The sequence below is a fragment of the Sus scrofa genome, chromosome 7 (assembly GCF_054392235.1).
Source record: "Sus scrofa isolate SSC_HxYL_T2T_F1_AM1 chromosome 7, Sscrofa_HxYL_maternal_Yorkshire_Landrace_v2.0, whole genome shotgun sequence".
NCBI classification, from domain to species: Eukaryota; Metazoa; Chordata; class Mammalia; order Artiodactyla; family Suidae; genus Sus; species Sus scrofa.
Window position 1 is genome coordinate 81033139 of NC_139389.1, and position 19196 is coordinate 81052334.

The 19196-nt window shown below is 32.7% G+C and overlaps 1 protein-coding gene across 11 annotated transcripts in view; it reads right to left on the reverse strand.

Annotated features, from left to right (window-relative positions):
- The window catches only part of LOC106504458 (uncharacterized), a 1793907-nt gene that overhangs the window by 1474442 nt on the left and 300269 nt on the right, over window positions 1-19196 (reverse strand). Inside the window, exon 5 of one of the 11 annotated variants that reach the window (XR_014810748.1) lies at window positions 6492-6619. The exons of the other annotated variants lie outside the window; for them this stretch is intronic. The gene's annotated coding sequence lies outside the window, so the exon portion shown is untranslated. The remainder of the gene's footprint in view (window positions 1-6491; window positions 6620-19196) is intronic. 11 annotated transcript variants of the gene reach the window in all.

Below are 19196 nucleotides of genomic sequence, written 5' to 3' on the forward strand. Positions count from 1 at the left end.
TTAAAACTATAGTCACGTCAGTACATCAGTAGCAAATGTTCCAGGCAGAAATTCAGTAAGGCAATAAAGATCCTAAATGATCTTTAGTTAGACTTAATTGACATTTCAGGATGTCACATACAAAAAAATGAGAAAACACATTCTTTTCAAGAGTATACAGAACATTTTCTAGGATAAATCATATACTAGGGCACAGAACAATCCTGAATAAATTTAAAAGGACAGAAATTATTTTGAGCATCTTCTCTGACCAGAGAAGCAGGAAACTAGAAATCAATCACATAAAGATAAATGAGAAAAAATGGAGACTAAATAACATTCTAATTAAAAACCAATGGGTCAATGAAAATCAAAGAGAAAATTTTAAAATACCTTGACACAAATGACAATTAATATACAACCATACAAAAATCAACAAGATGCAATAAAAGCAGTCCTTTAGAGGAAGTTCATACCAATACAGGCCTTCCTCAAAAAATAAGAAAAAATGCCAAATAAACAACCTAAGCTACCGCTTAAAAGAATTAGAAAAGGAAAAACAAAAGAAAAACCCCTAAAGTCAACAGAAGGAAAGCAATTAAAAAGACCAGAGAAAAAAATAAATAAGAGATTTTCTAAAAATAGAAAAAATCAAACTAAGAGCAAGTTCTTTGAAGAAGAAAACAAAATTGACAAATCATGCTCATCCATAAGAAAGGAGAGAGGCCTCAAATAAATAAAATAGGCAGTTAAAGAGAATAAATAACAACTGATACCCTAAAAATAAAAGTATAGGACCATATGGCTTCACTGGATATTTCCACCAAATATACAAGGAACTTGTATTGACCCTTCTCAAACTCTTCCCAAACACTGAAGAGGATAGGATGCTTTACTCTATGAAGCCATGATCATTCCAATAACAAAATCAAAGACAGTACCAAAAGAGAAAATTACAGACCAATATCTTTGATGAATATAGATGGAAAAATTCTCAACAAAATAGTAGCAAACGAAATCCAACAACATATAAAAAAGAACATATGCCGCGGCCAAGTGTGATTCATCCTAAGGTTACAAGGATTGTTCAATGTCTGCAAATCATCAGTGTGATACATCATATCAACCAAAGACAAAAACTACATGATCATCTCAATAGAGGCATAAAAAAGCATTTAATAAAATTCAACACTGGTTCATGACTTAAAAAAAAAGAAAAAAACTCTTACCAAAGTAGGTACAGAGGGAACATAACTCAACATAATAAAAGCTATTCATATCCACAGCCAATATAATACTCAGTAGTGAAAAGTTTAAAGTCCTCTCACTAAAATCTTAAGGAAGACAAGGTTGCCCAACTCATTAATTCTATTCAACATAGTATTGGAATTCCTAGCCACAGCAATCAGGAAAGAGAGAGAAATAAAAAAGTATTCAAATTGGACAGGCTGTAAAATTATCACTAAATGCAGATGGCATGATACTACATATGGAAAACCCTAAAGACTCCACATAAAAACTACTAGAACTGATAGCAACATAGAAGATTAACATTCAGATTAATATGCAGAAATCTGTTTCAATTATTTACACCAACAATGAAATATCAGAAAGGGAAAATAAAAAACAATCCTTTTTAAAATCATACCAAAAATTACTTAGGAACAAATCTGACAAAGGAGGTAAAATGCTTATATACTGAGCAATAAAAAGGAAAATGAAGATGATTCAAACAAAGGGAAAGCTATACCATGCTCTTGGACTGGAGAATTAATATTGTTAAAACAGCCATAATACCCCAATACCAGATTTAATGTGCTTCCTATAAAATTACCCATAAAATTTTTCACAATAGAACAAATAATCCTAAAATTTATATGGAATTTAAAAAGACCCAGAATTGCCAAAGAAATCCTGAGGAAAATGAATACAGGTGGAAGCATAACCCTCTCAGACTTCAGATAATACTACAAAGCGAAACAAATAAAAACCCCATGATACTGGCACAAAAATAGACATAGATCAATGGAACGAAATAGAGAGCCCATAAATAAACCTAAGATCAATTAATACCTAAGGTCAATAATACCTAAAGTAAATTAATCTTCCACAAAGGATGCAAGAATATACAATGGAGAGAAAACAGTCTCTTCAGGAAGTGGTATTGGGAAAGATGGACAGCCTCATGTAAATCAATGAAGTTAGAACATTCCCTCACACAATATACATACAAACTCCTAAAAAAGAACATAGGCAAAACATTCTCTAACATCAACATGTATAAATGTTTTCTTAGGTCACTCTCTCGAGGCAACAGAAATAAAAGCAAAAGTAAACCAATGGAAACTAAACAAACTGACAAGCTTTTGCAAAGCAAAGGAAACCATAAAAAAAAAGACAACCTGTGGAATGGGAGAAAATATTTTCAAACTGGAGAAAATAGTTGCAACTGACAAGGGCTCAATCTTTGAAATATACAAACAACTTATACAACTCAACAGCAAAAAATCCAACAACCCAAAGGAAAAATGGGCAAAAGACCTGAACAGACATTTCTCCAAAGAAGATATATACATAGCCAACAGGCACATGAAAAAATGCTCAACATTTCTAATTATTAGAGAAATGCAAATCAAATCTGCTATGAGGTACCACCTCACATCAGTCAGAATGGCCATTATTAAAAGTCAACAAATAAATGCTGGAGAGGGTGTGGAGAAAAGTGTACACTGTTGGTGGTAATGTAAGTTGGTACAACCACTACAGAAAACAGTATGGCGGTACCTCAGAAAATTATACGTAGAACTACCACATGACCTAGCAATCCCACTCTTGGGCATATATCTGGACAAAACTTTCCTTGAAAAAGACACATGTACTCGCATGTTCATTGCAGCACTATTCACAATAGCCAAGACATGGAAACAACCCAAATGTCCATCAAAAGATGAGTGGATTAAGAAGATGTGATATATATACACAATGAAATACTACTCAGCCATTAAAAGGGACAAAATAATGCCATTTGGAGCAATGGAAGGATCTAAAGACTCTCATACTAAGTGAGGTAAGTCAGAAAGAGAAAGGCAAATACCATATGATATCACTTATATCTGGAATCTTATATAGAACACAAATGAATCTTTCCACAGAAAAGAAATGCATGGACTTGAAGAAAAGACTTGTGGTTTCCAAGAGGGAGGGAGTGGGATGGGCTGGAAGCTTGGGGTTAACAGATTCAAACTATTGCATTTGGAGTGAATAAGCAATAAGACCCTGCTGTAGAGCACTGGGAACTATACCCAGTCACTTGTGATGGAACACAATGGAGGATAATGAGAGAAAAAGAAAATATATCACTTTGCTGAACAGTAGAAAACTGACAGAACACTGTAAACCCACTATAATGGAAAAAATTAAAATCATTAAAAAAAACCCAAAAAACAAAAATAAACTCCAGATGACTCAAAAACTTAAAATATAAGACAGGGCATCACACAATTCCTAGAAGAGAACACAGGCAAAACATTCTCTGACATAAGTCAAAGCAATGTTTTCTTAGGTCAGTCTCCCAAGGGAATAGAAATAAAAGCAAAAATAAACAAATGGGACCTAATCAAACCTTTAAGCTTTTTCACAGCAAAGGCAACTGTAAACAAAACAAAGAGACAATCTATGAACTGGTAGGAAATATTTGCAAATGATGCAAATGACAAGGGCTTAATTTCCAAAATAGAAAAACACCGCATATAGCAAATAAAACAAACAACCAAATCAAAAAATGCACAGGAGACCTAAATATACATGTCTTCACAGAAGACATACAGATGGCCAAATGAAACATAAAAAGATGCTCAACACTGCTGATTATTGGGGCAGTGTAAAATAAAACTACAATGAGTTATCAGCAAACACTGGTCAGGATGGTCATGATCAAAATATCTACTATGTAACAAATGTTGGAGAGATTGTGGAGAAAAAGGAATGTTCCCACATTGTTGGTGGTAATGTAAATGGGTGCTGCCTCTGTGGAAAATAGTATGGAGGTTGTTCCTTAGTAAAATCAATAAATAAAATTTCTATATGATCCAGCTATTGTACACCTGGGCATATATTCAGAAAAACTCTAATTCAAAAAGATATATGAGCCCTAAAGTTCACAGCAGCACTATTTACAATAGCTAAGACATGGAAGAAACCTAAATGTCCCCTGGAAGATGAATGAAGAAGATGCTTATACACACAAAGATATACACAAATGAACTTATTTACAAAGTAGAAACAGACTCATAGAAAACAAATTTATGGTTATCAAAAGGGAAAAGAAATGGGGAAGATACAAATTAGGAGTATGAATTAGCAGATGCAAATTAGTTTTGTTTTTCGGGTTTTTTTTTTTTTTTTTTTTTTTTTTTTTGCCTTTTAGGGCCACAACCGTGACATATGGAAGTTCCCTGGCCAGAGGTCTAATTGGAGCTGTAGCTGCCAGCCTATGTCACAGTCACAGCAATGCAGGATCTGAGCCACAACTGCAACCTACAGCACAGCTCACGGCAACGCCGGATCCTTAACCCAGTGAGTGAAGCCAGGGAATGAACCTGTGTCCTCATGGATACTAGTTAGATTGGTTTCTGCTGAGCCATGATGGAAACTCCCACAAATTAGTTTTTATAGAACTATCATACCCAGAAATCTCACTCCTGCATAATATACAAAGAAAATAAAATGAATTTGAAAGGCTACATGTACTTTGGCAGCACTGTTTACAAGAGTCAAGATATGGAAGCAACCTAAGTGTCACTGATAGATGAATGGATAAAGAAGATGTGGTACATATATATAATAAAATTCTATTCTGCCATAAAAAAGAATGGAAATTTTGCCATTTGCAGCAACAGGGATGGACTTGGACTTGGATGGTATTATGCTAAATGAAGTAAGTCAGACAGAGAAAGACAAACACTGTATGATATAGCTTACGTGAAATCTAAAATATAAAACAAACCAGGAAATATAACAAAAAAGAAACAGACTTAGAGATATAAAAATAAAAGTAGTGCATATCAGTGGAGAGAGGGAAGAAGGAGGAGCAAGATAAGGGTAGAGGATTAAAAGGTACAAACTAGTATGTATAAAATAAGTACACTATAAGGATATACCAGCTAGCACAGGGAACATAGCCAATAGTTTACGATAACTATAAGAGGAGTATAACCTTCAAATATTGTGAATCACTATGTTGTACACCTGAAACATATACTACTGTACATCAACTATCCCTCAATAAAAAAAAAGAATCCAACTCACAGATACAAAAAAAATAAATAAAAGAAACAACAAAGTCCTACTGTAATGCACAAGGAATTACATTCAATATTCTGTAATAAAGTATAATGAAAAAATAAATTAAAATAAAAATAAAGTTGGTTAAAATGGTTAATTTTACATTATGTATATTTTACCACAATGTAAAAGAAGAAATCTTAAATGCAGCCAGAGAAACACAGAGGGTCGAAGATAGGGATGGTAGCAGATTTCTTGCCAGAAGAATGCAATAATAGAGGATAATGTGAAAAAAAATGTATATGATGTATAACTGGGTCAATTTGCTGTACAGCAGAAATTGACAGAACATTGTAAATCATCTCTAATGAAAATTTTTAAAAAGAAGACAGCAACACCTCAGAATATTGTTAGGAAACCTATATTAAACAACGAAAATAAACTTTTCAAAAATGAAAATGAAAAAATAATTCATTCTTTTAGGCATACAAAAGATGAAAGAATTCATCTCAATGGAACCTACACTTAAAAAAAAAGACCTTCAGGTGAAGGAAAACAGTAACACTAAGAAATGAATCTACACAAAGGAATGAGGAGCACTTAAAATGTTAAGTGCATAGGTAAACATACACGAATTTTACTTGTTATGTAGAAACCTTTTAAAACATCACTGACTTTAAAAATTAAAGTGTGGTATGATTTTATAAATCTGAAAAAGTAAAATGTATGACAAAATTATAATGAACATAAAGGAGAAGATGAAAGTATATTTTTGTAAGAGACATATTATCTGTGAAGTCATAGCACTTGAAACTAGACTCTAATAAGTTAAAGATACTACAAAACCTAGAGCAAACATTAAAATAAGTCACATTTGAAAGCCAACAAGGAAAAAATGAAATCATACAAATTTTCAATCCAAATGAAGAAAGAAGAAAGAAGCAAAAACAAAAAATGTGACAAATATAAAATTAACAGCATGACAGATTTCAGCCAAACCACATAAATAATCACAAAAGGTAGATGAGCTAAACATCCATTAAAAGGTGAGATTATCAGATTGGTTAAAAAGCAATCCTTAACTGTATGTTATCTACCAAAATATAAATACACAAATAGGTCAAAAAGTTAAAATAGAAAACGATATACCTTGCATATTAGTTTTTAAGACAAATGGCCTAATGGACTACAGACCAAATGGCCTAAAATAAAGAAATATATTTTCTCACAGTTTTGGAGGATAGCTGTCCAGGATCAAGGTGTCTGAGTTCTCTCTCTTTATCTTGTGTATTGTCATCTTCTTCTTGTGTCTTCACATGGTTTACTTCTGTACCCATGTGTGTCCAAATTTTCTCTTCTTATAAAGACACAAGTCATACTAGATTAGAATCTACCTAGTGACCTCATTTTTACTTAATTACCTCTGTAAAGGTCCCATCTACAAATACAGGGTTGTTCTGAATTATTGGGACTTGGAATTTTAGCATATTAATTTAAAGGAAAATATTAAATATAACATAGACTTATAATTCAGCCCATAATATCTAGCTAGCACTAGAAACCAGAGAGGCTGTATCAATAGCAGACTAAGTAAATTTCAGGGCAAAAAAGATTACCATATATAAGGAAAATCACTTAATAGTAATAAAGAAGATGATTTTTAAGAGGACATAAGAATCACAAAGCTTTATGCATCTAATAACAAAGTTTCAAACACATGAAGCCAAAACTGACAGAACTATAAAAAGGAATGGGCAAATCCACAATTATAACTGGATATTTCTATACCCCTCCCTTAATAATTTATAGAACAAGCTAACATAAAATCAATAAGAATATGGAAGACTTGACCAAGAATATGGAAGACTATGGACCAACTTCAACAAATAGACATTCACAAAATACCACTCAACAACAGCAAAATACATACTTTTTCAAGTGCACACTAAATATATACCAAAAGAGGCCATATTCTGGGGCAAAAGCAAGTCTCATCTTAGATGGATTCAAGAAAAAAAAATCTCTAGCAAATCCCAAATCCATAATTCTAAATAACCCACTTTTGTATAACATTGTAAGACTTCTAAAAAAAATGCCAAAGCATTAACTAATATTAGCTGTCTCTAGATGTTGAAAATATGGAAGATGGTTTGCTTCTTTAAACTTTTCTGAACTTTCCACATTTTCTATAATGAGTTATATATTTTATAGACAACTTTGTTTTAAACTTTAAATATACAATCAAATAGAACTAAAACTGTGCTAAATAAATGAACCTATAGAATCAATTTTAGAAAAATAATATATTTTGTTTTTCTTATGAAGGCAAAATATTATTAATTTAACAAACTTCTGCTTCAAGATTCCATTTTTTGATAGTACCTAACTCCTTGCTTCCAAAAACAAGACAAACGAAAAAGCAGCAGACAATTCACATAATAATTCTCTAATGGTATCTAATGGCTGATCTAAAGTTTGAAAACATAGTTCAGTCAAACTCATTGTTCCAGGTTCAGAATAAAGACGTAAATGCAGTTTCAATTTTTTAAAAAAATGCTATCTTTTCTTTCACTTTTGAGTTAAATATTCCATTTATCAAGTTATGAATATATAACATAATCCATCAATATCTTATACATAAAATTTTAAAACAACTTAAGATTATTAAAGCCATGGAAATACAATATATTTGGAAAGACTTTAGAATCCAGTAGTATTCAGCATGGCGAGAGAGCTCTATAACATTGACTAAAAATTCCAAAATACACATTTTGGTATGCATATGCATACATGTTGGTATACATATGCTTATGTATACCGAGATATATATTTACATGTGTGTATATATATACACATACACGTATAAAATAGCTCATCATTTCACCAGTTCATATGAAGTTAAGAAAACCTACCTCCTTTTGCATTCCCTTCACTATCCTCCAATTGTCATTCTAATTGATTTTTCTCTATAGGTAACATCTTGTTTTTCTCTGACTGTTTTCAAGATTTTTGTGTTTGGTTTTCAGAAGTTTATATATATGTCTTGCATGGATTTGTTTGGGATAATCTTCAGGGTTTGCTTAACTCTTTCATTTTTTAGGTTTACACCTCTTGCCCAGTATAGAAATTTTTCAGCTATTTTTTCTTTCAGTACTTTTTAAAACCATGTCCTCCTCTTCTCTCTTTCTGGGATTCAGATAACATGATTTCTTTCTTTCTTTCTTTCTTTCTTTCTTTCTTTCTTTCTTTCTTTCTTTCTTTCTTTCTTTCTTCTTTTTTTTTTTTAATGGTTCCTAATATTCCTCATGCTCTCATGTTTTGTTCAGTTCATTTTCTCTCTGTCTTTCAAAATTGGGTCATTTTATTTTTTCTATCATCCAGTTCATTGATTTTCTCCTTTGTCCCCTCCAGTCCTCCACTGAACCCATTCATTTAGCTTTTCATTTCATTTATTTTACTTTTCACTTCTAAAATTTCCATTTGGTTCTTTCTGTTTTGTCTTTCAGCATTGAAACTTTCTATTTCTTTGCTGAGGCTTTATTTTTTTTTAATTTATTTCTAGTGTGTTTTCAATTACTCATTGACACATTTTTATCACGGTTGCTTTAAAATCTTTGTCAGATAATTTTAACAATTTTTTCCTATCGGAGTTGATATCTACAGATTATCTTTTTTTTTTTTCATTCAGTTTGAGATATTCCTGGTTCTTGCTACAAAGAATTACTTTCTTACTGAAACCCAGATGTTTTGGTCTTATAAGATTCTGTATCTTATATAACCCTTATAAAACTGACTTTCTTGTACACTGCTCTCACAGAAGGAAGCAGAGAGGCATATAATTAGTACCAGGTTAGGGTAGAAGTCTGATTTTCCTACTCAGCATTCACTGACACTTGAAAAAGAGGTGTTCCTCTTTACTACTGGGTGAGGGAGGGACATTTAAGTCTCTCGAATGATCTCCACTGACTCCATAGTAGGGATGGCCCCTTATCCCTGCATGATGGCATAAGATTCACCATTAGGCCTCTTCTGACCCCACCCCAGGGAGGGTCACTCTCATTATTGCTGGGTGGTGTGGATATTCAAGCTCACCACCTTGACTCTCCACTGAGGGGAAGAGGAAGCCTCCTTACTGAACATAAGGGAAATAACACCAGCTATTTACATCTCATCTCACTCTTGACTTTCTCTGACACCACCCTGGTGTATTGTTGGATGTCTCTTTACAGGCTCATAAGACTGGAAGTCTCGACTCCCACATGGCCTTTGTTAGCACAGAGCTGAGGAGAATGAGGCCCATGGCTTTTCTGTTCTAGGTTGTCATTTTCATGGCCCTTTGGCTAGAGAGAACAGGGTTGCGTTCACTGGGACACTTCTCTTGTGGCCGATAATCATTGGTGTTTCCAATTTGCCAGCTCCTCTGTTCCAAGTCTGGGATATATGAGGCAAAAGAACAGAGAGAACCTATTATGGATCCTATGTTCCCAGCCAGTCTTCCTTCCTTCTCCTCTTCTTAGTCTTATATTTTTTAATATGTAATATGCAGAGTTTTTAGCTATACTCAGAGAAAGTAATGGGAAAGACTATGTCTACTCCATCTTCCCAGAAGCAAAATTCTTTTACATTTTTCTATGTACTTTTTCATCCTCTAAGCTTCATTTAATAAACCTTCAGCTCTTGTGTCTTTTAATCATTCTCTTTTGTTAATTAGTAAGAAAATGAGTGATGGTAATAAACTAACAATTAATAATAGTAGTTCTAGATATAGTTCAGTGCAATCTATGTCCTTTAACATGAGACTATCCTACAATAAAAATATTACTAAAGCTTATATTGGCCTGGTTTCATTGGTTGATTTTATGTATGTACAATTTAAAATCTAGATGCACACTGAGTTTGCAGAATGAAAAGTTAATATGATACCAAAATGCCTGTATGTTTTAACAAATCAATATTCTATTACACTACATATGAAGGTTTGTTGAACTATTCTCTCTACGTTTGTGAAATTGAAAATTTCCATAATAAAAAGTAAGAGAAAGATTTTGTCAATAGAAAATGAACAGGGATGTTCCTTTGAGTAATAACCCTGTAAATCCTATACTGCAGAAGATTAGTATCTAGAAGATATTTCAGTTAACTCTGTCACAATATCAGGCAACAATCCAACATTTTTTCTGTTATAATTTCTCTTCATTGCCTCTTCTATCTTATGTATTTAAAATTTATTTACCCTGGCTTCAGTCTTATCATGTTGGCTATTGGGAAACAATAAAAAGAAGAAAATGTCCTATTTTTAAAAAATGATATAAAGCTCTCTGCAACATAGATTTAACTGAGGATGCATTAGAATAGATTTTTTGCCTCCTATTTTCCCACCAAATTAATTTCCATTCATACCAGTATAGTGTTGGAACTTTTTCCAAGACAGAGAAAACTGATTTAGAAATATATATATCTGCTATTGATAAATGGCATGTTTTAGATCACCTGGCTCCAAGTCCCTATCATATCCGACACAACAACTAAACACATATTCTCTGACAGAATTTTCAAATTGATCTTGTACAGTTATGAACCTGAGTCTTAAAAAGATTTTACCTTGGCCTTAATATTAGTATGGTGACAAAACCATAACAACAGCCTTTTCAGTCTCAGGTAGGTGATTTTGCACAACCCCATAATATCTTAATAAATAAAATAATCTGGAAAAGTGAATTTTTAGAGGTCAAAATTTCTATACATGCAAGACTTCCTTCCTTTTGGTGTCTGAGTAAGATAGGCAAAGACTGCACATAAAAAATCGTCTTCTTTCTCCTTAATACAGATCCAATTCAGGTTGGAGCTAAATAAATTAAAGAATAAGAGCTTACAGAAACTGAGATTTCTTATATATTCTTATTAAATGTGAAGATCAAAAAAAAAGTGAAGATCCAAAAAACAACTGTTTTTAAAACGAAAATATTCTCATTATTACTACTTAGAATCACAATGTTTTAATTAGTTAGTAAATTGGATGTGTACTATCTTTCATTTTACACTAGCACACATACAGAATATCATGTGACTACAAGGAAACTGCTAACTTTTTTGAAGTAATTTTCAGAAAAGTCTAAATTTGAGTAAAGTTAAGAATGGTTATCTAATTTAGGACCTTTTCTCTGAAACTTCAACTGACATAGATGACACTAAAAGATCCAAGAAACTATGTCTTAATTCCAACTGTTAAATTGTGTAGTGTTATGTGGAGAGGTGGAAGAAGAAATAATTAATAAATGTATTTTATTACTCATAATAGGATTTCAACTTACTCCATAAAACTCCTGAATCTGAATAAAGAAGACTCTCAAGATTTATTATAGTATAGCATATTTAACTTACAGTTATACTTAACTTACAGTTAGCATACTTAACTTGGTATATGGTAACTTTAATTTTATGTAAGGAAAAATACTTTTTATTTACATGTAATGACTCCCAGGCAGCAAATACTTTTCAAAATAGCAAAGCCTTTAGATATATTGGAACTGATGTAAAATACAAAATTTGAAGATACAATTTAAAAGTAAATAGGTATTATAAAAAGCATGGCAGTAATCAGAGAAAGTAAGGAATTTTAACAATCAGTTCCTCCATGGCCCAATTATCCTCTCTCTATGAAACTGAATGAATTATATTCCAAATAATTTTATAATGCAGAATAACAAAATTTCTATATATCTAGCTATATGAGGCACTATTATAAAATTTTAAAAGTAGCAACACTCAAATCACCATGTGTGTTTATATTCTATTGCACATGCTTCCCTGATCAGAGAAACATGAAAGGAAATTCAGTCCTTCAGAATCATAATATTTACTTCAAGAGTTACATTAACAACACAAAATAACTAGAATCTGTATTTCAGAATGCTAGTACAAAAGGGATACGAAGAAGGAGGAGCGACAAAGAGAGCTAGAATGGGAAGAGATGCCTTCCCAAAGGAGGAAGACTTGCAATTGCTTTTTGGGTGATGAGATGACACAGCCAGAATGAGTATTAAATAGTGTGTGGAATAGCTCAAAGATGACACAAGAGGTAAAATAGAATAAGAATAAAATATATTCAAATAAGTTCATATTTGCTAACATGAAAAAAATGATAAATATTTATGAAGGTTTTTGACTCATTTTATAAAATCTCTCCACAGGAAAAAGAAATATGAATTTAATTAGGGAAAACAATCATTGAAAATGGTATGAGAAAACTGCTGCTTGGTCTGGAGGGCCAATGAAAAGTTATACTGAACTATTTCTAAGGCAAAAAAAAAAAAAATGAATGTAGAATATTCCTTCATGAGAACTCAAATATCCGGTGAGAAATTACCAGGAGAAAGCTCTTCATTTATACTTTCAGTGCCAGGAGAACAAAAAACAAGACATCTGATTAAATACTCCCTACATGATTACCTTTGAGCCATGAGTTAAACAGGAAAACTAAATAAAATAAACTTACTGTAAAGAAAACTAACCTTATTTAAAAGAGAACCTTTTCTGTGGAAAGGTTTGAAAAGCATGGACTTGGAGAATAGACTTGTGGTTGCCAAGGGGGAGGGGGAGGGAGTGGGATGGATTGGGAGCTTGGGGTTAATAGATGCAGACTATTTGCCTTTGGAATGGATTAGCAATAAGATCCTGCTGTGTAGCACTGGGAACTATGTCTAGTCACTTGTGATGGAGCATGAAAGTGTGAGAAAAAAGAATGTATACATGTATGTGTAACTGGGTCACCATGCTGTAAAGAAGGAAAAAGAATGTATTAGGGAAATAACAATTTATTAAAATTAAAAAAATAAAAATAAAGAGAATCGTACCCAAAGTTTATACTTATTTCTCTATTCTCTAGAAATAGAGTAGAAAAGCTTACATTTCAACACTCCCACACATATACTCTTATTTTTAGCCAAGGAAAAATGAGACTATATATATATATATCTCCTTAGAAAATAAAATTTAGAACCACATCTTTCACAAGTGTTTTTGAAAACCTTAATGAAAACAGAACAGTCTTTGAGCATGAAGCTGTTCTTTTGTTTAAGTTAAAAGCTATATTTGTATTTTTATTTACTGTGAGAAAAGCAGTTAATAATTATGGAAATACTCTTTCAATTATAACTTTGAGATTTTGATGTTTAAATTAAAGCATATTTTGACTGACAAAGTCTCCCTCAAGATAATCAAATTACTTTTTTTTTTTTTTTTTTTGTCTTTTTGCTATTTCTTGGGCCGCTCCCGCGGCATATGGAGGTTCCCAGGCTAGGGGTTGAATCGGAGCTGTAGCCACCGGCCCACGCCAGAGTCACAGCAACATGGGATCTGAACCGCATCTGCAACCTACACCACAGCTCTCGGCAACGCCGGATCGTCAACCCACTGAGCAAGGGCAGGGACCGAACCTGCAACCTCATGGTTCCTAGTCGGATTCGTTAACCACTGCGCCACGACGGGAACTCCAAATTGCTTTTGATAGTTAAGAAAATCAGAACTGAGAGGTTGTGAGGGATGGGTAGAAAAGACAAAGAGGAGGAGAGGGAAAGAGAGGAAGATACAGAAAAAGGGAGGGAGTGGCGGGAGTGAAGGGAAATTGAACATCTATTTACAAGTCAATATTCAGAAATCTTTCAGTTCTTATGGAATAAAATAAATGCTAGAGGGCTAGTTTTATTTCTAAAGGCACACCAAATGTACCACTTCTCAAATATGGGTGACAGTAAATCAGCAAAAATAAAATTATTCAATATTATATTTGGTGTTTTACATCAGGAATGAAAGTGGTCACATGAATTATCAAGCAGTTCTGTTACAGCCAGCCACACCTTGATAAGATAGGGTAGAAAATTAATTTATGGTAAAAACGAATGCTTTTCAGGACACAAGTTGTCCTGAGGAAGAATTATGAAGTAGAGAATATACTGTGGCATTCTTAATTGGTTAAGAAGAAACATGTAACTATGTATAAAATATTTCATTAAAATCTATGCAGAGTGTGAGTTCCACCAATCTTTGCAAGAGCTGTGTTGCAAATTACTTTATAGCATGGAGGGGGTGTACATATGGAGAGAGAAAATGTGTATAAGGGTGCATGTTTGTGTGTGTGCATTTGACTATGAGGAAAAGTGGATAATCAGGTCATGATAATTTTAATATCTGTTTCCAGACTGGCCTGTATGTTTGATTATCTGTTGAGCTTTAGCAATGGGCATTATGAATAGGTTCAGCAGTATAATACCTAGGCTGAAAATGATGTCAGTAAAAGTTTTCATTTCATCTCCTCTTGGCAGGTAGATTTGCTCATAAATGATTAAAAGAAGATAGCTCTCCTGCTCTTTTCTAAAAAATATTGGAGAGGAATATTTGGCCTTCCTTTACTATTTCAAATTATATTAAAAACATATGTAGGTATCTACTCAATATGTGAAAAGTTAACAAGGTAGTAGAGAGCAGGCCACAGACCTAAAGATGTATATATTTTATTCATACAACACTTGACTAATCATAAATATTTCCAGTATAATAATTTGATAATAAGTATGCTAAGAGTTTAAGAAAGGTAGTTTGGGTTCATGCATTTCCAAAGAAAAAGTAACTTTACTGACTTCATTGTATAACATTGTTTATTATACATACTGAGAAATATTTTTTAAATAAAGAGAATGAACACTGTTAAATAAACAGTATTAAAAATAAGAAAACATCTCCCATCTTTATATGATTTCCCCTATTTCTTCAAGAAATCACTACTTCATTTGCTACTTCATAAGGTACAATCATGGCTAGATCCTAAGTTGTCCTTTTTTGTCTTTTTTTAATACAATGCAAAGATGTGTGAAAGTAATTCTAGGTATTAAAAAGCTGCCAAGAATTCAAGGAATCTAAAAGCAGATAATTGTCATAATTGTTAGTCATATGATAAGATGATATATCATTTTGCTACTCAGGCCTTGGAATTCCTGAGACTGGATTCAAATTACAGAGGAACAACTATTAGCTATGAGTCAAAAGAAAATTAACACTCTGATAATCAATTTTCCCAAGTATAATATAGGTACTAAGTATAATTTGAAACATATTTTGAAGTACAGAATTGGTTATATTATTAGTGATGTTAATCTATAAAATCTACTTCATGTTTGACATGCTGTACATGCAACATCTCATTAACACATTCCTCCACTCACTAGCATGATGCCTAATTGAGTACCTAATAGGTACTAGACATGTTAAGTTAATGATAGCAGTTACTCTGTGGTGTATGAGAAATGGTGGGTGTTGGTTTACAATAAGATTTTGAATATATAATGGACAACAGAGAAATAATTTGAAAAAAAAGATAACCATGGTAAATAAGTACAAAGCAGATATGAAGTGACTTAGATTGAGGGGATGTACTAATACTGCTCTAGTTGATTATGCTTTAAAAGTAAAAATAAAATTATAAACATACATAATGGACACATTTATCAGTAATGGTTATAAAGAGAACTGTAAGATGATAAAAGGGTTGAGAAAGAGCTCTTTTAAAAAGTTCAATAGAGCTTTTGTTTTTGGTAAAAGAGCAACTGGAATGTGGTGGGACTTGACTGACATAAAAATGGTATGTCCTATTGGTCACTTTCAGTACAGATTCAGAAGGGCTGAAAATAAGTTCTTCGAGAGGTTGATAATACACATGGTATAAAAGAGACTATAACTTATTTGAGGTCAGGAGAGAGTCTTATTAGTCTTCACATTATGGTACCTGGTGTACAATAAGTGTTTAAAATTATTTATGGATAGAAAGAGAGAGAGTTAGGGAGATGGTATCTTCCAACTCTGACAATGATAGTGGTTGAAAATGTGTCTACTCACAAAACCAACTGAATTTTTTCTTTAAAATACAAAGTGCCAGAATAAACTCAAAGAAATAGGAATCTGAATTCAGTTTTGAAAGGAAAGGTTCACAAGTGTTTCTGATGTCAGTCAGGATTGGTAGCCATGGAGGTAGGCAATGAAATCACTGGATCAGAACTCTAAACTCCATTTAGAAGATGAGGCTGGTCTTTAGCTCAGCTCTTTGGCCATGGCATAGGCACACAAAATGCAGACACTTTGACCAAGGCAGGGACCAGGACATCCCTATAGCACATTTCTATTAAACTAGAGATTAAACAACTTTGAAACGCTTATGAAAGAAATATAAAGTGTATAAGTTGACTAGCCTTCTCCCATTATTCTTAGTGAAAGAATAAAGCTCTGTAAAGCAGAAATTAGGCTTTCCTCGTCTACCTCCCAGAGATTCACACTGCTAAAGTAATTTAACTAGGAGACCATAAAACTTGGATGGCTCGAATGCCTTGGTAACCTATGCAAGCAAAACTAAACTTAAGGCAAGTCAATGCCCTTGTACACGAGAATACAAAACTGAAGAACAAACAGTCACAAATAGTCAACTAGGCTTCCCCAAATAAGGTAACTGTTTAAGCTATAGCCAATCAAATAATTTCCTTACTTTGCTTCCCTGTCTGCTCTATAAAAACTTCTCTTGGCTCCTGTCTTGCTGGAAGTGCTCCAAACCACTGCACAATTTCAAGGGATGATTGCTCAAATCAACTTTTCAAAAATTTAATGTACCTAGTTTATGTTTTAATAACACAGGCCTTTATTTGGAATTTGACTGAATTTGAAACACAAAGGGTACTTCACTTTGCAAGGAGAACAACAAAATTCATTTAAAAATCCACAGCCTCTTCCACATCTTGAGAAGCAAGCTCTTGCTTCCCTAGAGTAAGATAAGGCTATTCCTGTACCATGTAAAAATGAATTAGGGTCATACTAGTTTGCTAACACCAGATACATATTAGCAACTTTAATCTTGTATATTAAAATAATTATGAAATAATTAAATATAAATAATTATGAAATAATTAAATATAAATATAAATGTTAACTAAGACTAGACAGTTGGATTACATCCAGACATGTTCCTAGAAATGAAGCTTTTCATCATGAGAAGAGAGGAAAAGAAACATAATTGTAAGTATTGCTTTTTCTTTAGCCAATATCAATTAGTGACATGTCTGCAGAAACTTGTGAGGGGTATAAAGTATACTTGAACTAGTAGATGGGATAACCTTTTAACATATTTCTCTCTCCAACAGACAAAAAGTTTAGATTAGTGAAGGTTCAGCCTTCTTAGATAAATTTCCTTCTGTACTTAGTTTTAAGGCATTCATAATTTTGAATTTGATCTGTTCTCTCAAAGAAGATGGACTCTAAAATAAGGTCATTCACCTTATGAATTAGCACAAGGCTAAACAATCTTACTTTTACCATGTTTAGTCTAGTTGGTTTCAATTAACTTAAAGTGGATTTAAACTTGTAAACTCTGATATACATGGTTTTCTTCTAAAGCATTTACAACCACCATTATCACTACTACTGCTACCACCACTATTTTAATTTTCCAAGTCAGAGTTATCTTAAAAAGCCAGGAAAGGAGAACCAATTGATGGTATATTTATATTAGATTCTAAGTAGCTTCTACCTGCAATCTTTCACATGTTAAGTATGCTTCCTCCTAGAGCATTTAATAGAAATGAAATTAACAACGGATACTAATTTATGAAATACAAAATTTCTACATGCATACAGTATTTGATTCATTTATAAAATGCACATAATTTTGCCAAGTCTGTAATATACAAAAGAAATCTGGGAGACCTTAGTTTGAATCTAGACTCTGGTACCTACTTAACTAAAACAAATGTCTTGGGCAAGTTCCTTCAATCTCTCTGGACTTTAGTTTGTTTCTGTATAAAATGTCCATAATTTAATTCTACATCATGAGGCTATTTTAAAAAGCAGACAAAATAAGTTTTATGAAATAGGCTTAAGCAATACCTGGCACATAGTGTTCAATAAAGTTTCCTTACTTTGTTTTACATCCCAATGGTTAATGAACATACTTCACAAGTAGTACTTGAACCTGTGTGTCCTGAGCTACCATAAATATGTTTTCCATTTCTGAATATTTGTTTTACTGAATCACATCTCTTAATCTTAGGTTCCAAAGAGACATGAAGTCTGGGTCTTGAGATAAAATTGTTATACCTGTCCTCTCATCATTTAACAATGTCAAGTTAGTTTAACAACTCTGAACTATTATAATCCTAAAACAATATTCATGGAAGAAAAGCTTAAGGAATGTCTACTGGAGTAAGAAAAGCATTTGCAAAACAGATTATTGGCATGGTAGGTGACCACAGAAAGGTACTAATAATGACAGAAAAAGGAAGACTGGCAGTAGACTTACCATTTACAAAAATGAAAAATAGGTAGACACTGCTTAAAATATACCCTGGAAAATACTTACAGGGAACTTAATAAAAGGAATACTTATAATAAAATAAGAAGCAAATCCTGATCCTATAGGTACACAAATAATAACAGTATATTTTACTAGTGTACTTTTTATTACATAACTTAAAGATGTACACCAAGAGGGTTCAATACATGTATACACTACAGAGTGATCACCATCACAAGTGAAATTACCATCCATCACTATACAGTTAACTTCCTTCACCCATTTTACCCATCCTGACTCCCTTACCTTTTGGTAAATCTATTCTCTGTATTTGTAATGAGTTTCTTCTATTTATTTACCTATTTACCCACTTATTGATAGTTCCATGTGAGTGAAATTGTCTAGTATTTTTCTTTCCCTGCATAAAACCTTCAAGATCCATTCATGTGCCACAAATGGCAGAATTTCATTCTATTTTATGTCTGACTAATATCCCATTATATGTATGTACTTACATACATACAATATCTTCTTTGGAAAAATGTCCCTTCAAATTCTGTGCCCACTTTTAAATCTGGATTTCTGTTTGTTTGTTTTTGTCTTTTTGTCT